We start from the raw sequence: 6,000 nt of genomic DNA, 5'->3' as shown, positions 1-6,000 counted from the left end.
AGTCTTCTAAACTGACTCTTCTCCAGCCAGATACGCCAGGGGGGAAGACTCTGCGGAAGGTCGGGTTTTCGCACGCCGACCTCAGCCTATAAAAGGAGAAAAACGGGGGGTTTTTAGGGGAGGAAGGAAAGGAAGAAAGGAAGAAAAGTGAAAGAGAACAGACGTGGAGCATCTTTGGTTGGGAAGAGCTGAAGCTTGGTTATCTGCTGCTGAACGTGGAGTGCACGGCTGGTCTTTGGTTGAAAGGAAGGGCTGCACGTCAGGAAGAGAAGATGGAACGTGGAGGCTGAAGGGACAATAAGTTCTTTCTTCTTCTCTTCTTCTTTTTTTTTCGTTTTCTTTTTCTTTCTATTTGTTTTGGATTTAGGCTAATCATGATTGGCTAAACCTCTTAGCTAGGGCTAAGAGGTGAAGCTTGTAGTGAGATGGGAGATTTTATTCATTGCCTTTAATTTGATTCATGAACTGAATTTGATTTTCGTTTAATTAAAGGAATACTTCCAGTTTTTAATGGTGTGTTGTGACTGAAATTACAATAGATCTGCAATGGCTTTGAGTATTTCCTCCCCTTTTTACGATTATGAAGTCAGAAAGCCCTGTTGTTCATCATTGTTCCATGGGCATGGTAGGATGACAGTACCCTTCCTGATCTTCATACGTTGTTGGTTGGTTGGTAATTAGTTTAATTCTGTTGTTTACTTTGTCCCCTGGGCATGGTTAGATGATGGAATCCATTCTAATTCATATACCTTTCATCTCTTGAAAACCAGATCAAATAGGTTCAATTTGATTTTCATAAATCTTAAAGCAGGCATAAGATCTCCCTGATCCCTACAAGTGGATCCTCTGAATCCCTAGTTTCCTTCCTCTGAATTCCTTAAAGTTTTAGATAACCATTCCACAATTATTCCTTAAATTCCATTTAGTTTAGATCACATCTTAGTCTAGTTCTAGTTCTACTTGGTTTCAGATAACGTACAGGTATCAGTCCCTGTGGATTCGACCTCGGTCTTACCGAGTTTATTACTACATCACAACCCTATACTTGGGGAGTGAACATGGAATCATGCATCACCGTCACATCTTATCAACGGTCTGGATCACAGGAAAGTGCCCCACAATTGTACAAATCCACTCGGTCCATCTGTTTTGAAAGACCACAATGGGACAGTATTTTAAAATCCAGACAGATTCAAAACTCATACGGGCCACACCAACAAAACAGTGGCAACAGCAACGTCCACCGTTGAAACTTTCCTGGAGCTGATCATAATGTTTATATGCCATCCAAACCGTTCATAGAATTATTACGACTTAGATAAACTGTTGGAACAAATATCATCTTAATACAAAACTTCTGTCATCCCCTGGCGTTCATTCTCCACTATTTTGTGTAGCATGGCCTGCAAGAGTTTTGCATCTACGTGGTCTTTAGAAACAGATGGATAGGGGAACGGATTGGCTACTCCCCCTGACACCAGCCCTGGGGCTGCTGGTCGGTGCTCTGTGGGCCCCACTATGATGTATGTGTTTCATCCATTATATTCCTTCATTTTTAAAGATCATTTTAGGGCCTTTTCCCAAAAATGAGAGTATACAAAACTCAGGTGGAGCACACCACATGAAAACAATAGTGATTGGATATCCACCATTAAAATCCTCCTAAGGCCCACTGTACTGTTTATTTGACATCCAATCTGTTGATTAGGTCATAGAGGCCCGGATGAAGGGAAAAAACAAAAATCAGCTTGATCCAAAACTTCTATGGCTATGGCCCCCAAAATGTTTTTAATGGTCAATGCTCATTCAACACTGTTTCCTGTAATGTGGTCCAATTGAGATTGGGATATATCTCATTTTTGGTCTCATACCGTAAAATGATCTGTAAAAATATATGGACGGAATGGATGAAACACATACATCATGGTGGGCCCCACAGAGCACCGACCATCAGCCATTGGCCGGTGTCAGGGGAGTAGCCAATCCGTTTCCGATGGGTAGAGTGGATTTTTTTCATACACATCTCAGTGGGCTCCACACAATCTCGGGCACGGAGATATTTCTGTGCCCGGGGTCACACGCAATCCGCTACCGTGTCTAAGAAGGTGTTTGATTTTTTAATTACATTATATATACTCACAAATGAGGTATTATAACTGGGAGCAGATTGCTTGGTGTGCCACGCACTGCCCCCTCCATCGTGTGTTGACGTACTAAGTTCTATGAGCCTCACCATGATGTATTTGTTATATCCAGACCGTCCGTCTATTTTTCAATATAGGTTTAGGGCATGAACCCAAAATTGAGACAGATCCAAAGCTCAAATGGACCACACTATAGAAAGCAGCGGGGATTGAACGTCTACGGTTGAAAACTTCTCAGCCGGTAGAAGTTTTGGATCAGGCTGATATTTGTTTTCTCCCTTCATCTAGGTCTGAATGACCTTACGAAAGAGGCTGGATGGCAAATAAACATTATAGCGGACCCTAGGAAGGTTTCTATAGTGGGCATCATTGTCCCACTGCTTTCTGTGGTGTGGTCCACTTGAGCTCTGGATCTGCCTTATTTTTGAGTTCATCCCCTAAAACATTCTCCACAAATGAACGTACGGTTTGGATACAACAAATACATTATGATGGGCCCACAGAACTTGTTGACGTCAACGCAAACTGCATTCACTATAACCCACCACCGCCGTTAGGAGAGAAACTATTTACACCTCCTTTGACTCCGGAATTCCTACCCAGGGTCGTGAGAGAAATGTATGCGGAAATCTCCGTCCACAGAAGAAGTTCTAGATGGATTTGACGAGATGGCAATTGATATTAACGCGAAGCTTCCCAGTTATAGTGGTTCGAGGATCACCGAATATCTCTACGCCACTCATACCTTCTCAATTTATATCCGCCATCCGTGGGTGAAAGAAACACTAGCAGATGCTCAATCACCAAATCCTCCATCTACTTCTTCGTCCCGTGACCATAATAAAAGACTCAAAGCTCTGTTGGCATCTCTACGGTAATCTATGAACTTTTCCAATAAGATTTATTGTAATACGTTTGATTGGTAAAATTACTTTTCCAAAAACGAAAGAAACTCTTGAAATAGAAATCGGATTGCGTACTGAGTAAATTCTGTTGGGCCACCGTGAATTCATGTGGTTTATCCACGCCGCCCATCTGTTGTTTAATCTCATTTTAGCGGTTGAGCCAAAAATTGAAACATATCCAAAACTCAAGTGGGCCATACCACTGGAAACAGTGGGAATAATGATTTCCACCGTTGAAACCTTCCTAGGGCCCACAGTAACGTTTATTTGTCATCCAAACTGTTCATAAGATCACAAGAACATGGATGAAGGGAAAAAACAAATATCATCTTGATCCAAAACGTCTGTCCACCCAAAGAATTTTTCAACGGTAGATGTTCAATTCACACTGTTGCCTGTGGTGTGGTCCAATTGAGCTTTGGATATGCCTTATTTTTGGTTCCGTTTGTTAAAATTAAATTATAAAATGTATGTACGGAGTAGATAAAATAAATACATCATGTTGGGCCCCACAGAGTTTACGCAATACGCAATCCGCTTCCTTTGAAATCGGCATATTTGGTTAAATGTTTCAATAAGAGGTTTTTTAGGAGTAATTTATTTCTTTTAAGAATTACAACTTTGTTATAATAGCAATTTAGACAGCTGTTTTGGTAGACTTCATTATAAATGTACAAATGTATGGTGATCCGAATGACAATAGAATGGATGGCTATAATGTTCATGTTTTAAGATATTTTGGCCATCCATCATGTCGCACATTAGATGTGGATCGTCCATCATATAGGGCCCACCTTTGACGCGAACCATCCCTTGTGTAGACCAAACCTTCAAAGTGGACGTCCATCATGTGGGGCTTATCTTGATTATGGACCATTCATCAGGCGGAGCCCACTTGATTTGGACAATCCATCCACACTTTAATATGAGCCATCCATCATGTGAGGCACACTACATCCATTATGTGGGCCCACCTTGATATCAACCATTCATTATGTAGGACCCCACCTTCAAAATGGGTCGTTCATCATGTGGGTCCACCTTTCATGTCAACTGCCCATCATGTGAGCCCACCTTCAATGTCCACCATCCATCATGCGGATCCCACCTTTGATGCGGAGCGTCCATCAACTGAGGCCCACTTGATTTGGATGATCCATTATTTAGGGCTACACTTTAATGTGGGCCATCCATCATGTGGGGCCTACCTTTGATGTGAATGGTGCATTATGTAGGCCCACCTTGATGTGGACCATTCATCATGTGGGGCCCTAGCTTCATTATGGATCGTTCATCAAGTTAGCCAACCTTTGAAGTCCACCCATCCATCAAGAAGTTTCAAATATTCACTGGCTGACATCTAGCCCAAATACATATATCATTATTAAAACAATAAATATAAATCAGAAAAATCCGTTATTCTCATAGGTAATTTGCAGACTACCCCTCTCAAAGTCATAATTTCACTCGGGAAGACTTTGGTTCATTTTCCTATCTTGGATGGTTTTCTAATAAACAAAATGAGCTAATAACAATTATACACATGATTCACAACATAGGCATCATATTTATACATGAATTTCAGTATGCCACACTATCATATAAATAATTTATTCAATGAACTACCAAGGCCATAGTTGCGCACAACGTTCGGCTTGCCAACACCCATTCGATTGAGACTCATACAAGTCCAACACATGTAGGAGTATGCTCACATATTACATGACTGTTGGCTTGATGTATCTCACCTATAATGTATAACTATTTAGTATGACAATGAGTAATCATTCTAGAGCTGACCAAACTCCTTCCTCAGCCTTGACCAAAGTTTAAGGAGTCCCTATTAGTACCAACTTAGGTTCCATTAATAACTTTGCTCGAGAATTTAGCAATAGTCTAATTATCAAGTTGTCTAGTGTCCTCAGAATGATTACATATTATTCTTACAATAATCAAAATTCAAGCCAGTTGCATACTTAACAGATATCAACAGATTATCCGAGTTAAACAAAAGTAAGCACGTAATGTTATGCAATGTATGGGGAAAAAAATCATCCGTGATTACCATAACATTCATTCCGTATTTCATCATTTTGACTTTTTGATCATTTCCTCGTAAATATGATAATTGAATTCGAGTTTGCATTCTTTAGAAAGTTTTCTTTTTTTGAGTCATTATTAGAATTCAAGTATCAAATTTAGTTATTCTTTTTCAGTACCTTTTCTAACTTCTAATACTTGCAAAAGCGATTAAAAGTCTACAATTGTTACATTAATTGATCAATTGGCTAATCAAGTCCCTAATTTCTTATATCTAAGCCGTAGATAGTCCACCATACAAGTCAATATTTGTCGTGTTTATAACCATAGATCAAATGTCTTAACCTTTGCTAAGTTCAATTTAGGGTCAAGATCTAACTTTAAAACAATTGGAAGTTGAGATTGATCCGATCCAACTATTAATTTTCTTATTTTTATAATTTTAGTTCAACAGCTTTGATTGATCTTTGATCAGATAATCTGATCGAGATTTGGGTCAATTGGATCTTAATTTCCTTAAGCCTATTCCAATTAATTTGCTGATTAGACTTCTAATCAACGGTTGGATTGGAACAAATCATTGATTTAACGATCCAGATCATTACTTTAATGATTAGCATATAACAATCAAGATTTACAAGATTTAGAATCAACATCCACAATTAGTGGATAAGATCCATTGTTCATTCTATTCTAGGATCCAGGGTCCTCTTGACCACCGTTTAATGTATTTTGTGCTTAGGCAATTTGTGCAAGCCCTCACCAATGAGTTTTTTTGCTTTGTGTCGGTAGATGCAGGATCAACTGACTTAAAGGACTTTTTATTACACCATGGCTTTAGTGTGATATTTCACAATCAAAATGAAAGATTTGCAAAAAAAAAAAAAAGAAAAGGAATATAGCCTAGGCTA

This window comes from Magnolia sinica, chromosome 13, assembly GCF_029962835.1.
Source record: "Magnolia sinica isolate HGM2019 chromosome 13, MsV1, whole genome shotgun sequence".
In the NCBI taxonomy this organism is placed as follows: Eukaryota; Viridiplantae; Streptophyta; class Magnoliopsida; order Magnoliales; family Magnoliaceae; genus Magnolia; species Magnolia sinica.
This window is presented reverse-complemented; position numbering follows the sequence as displayed.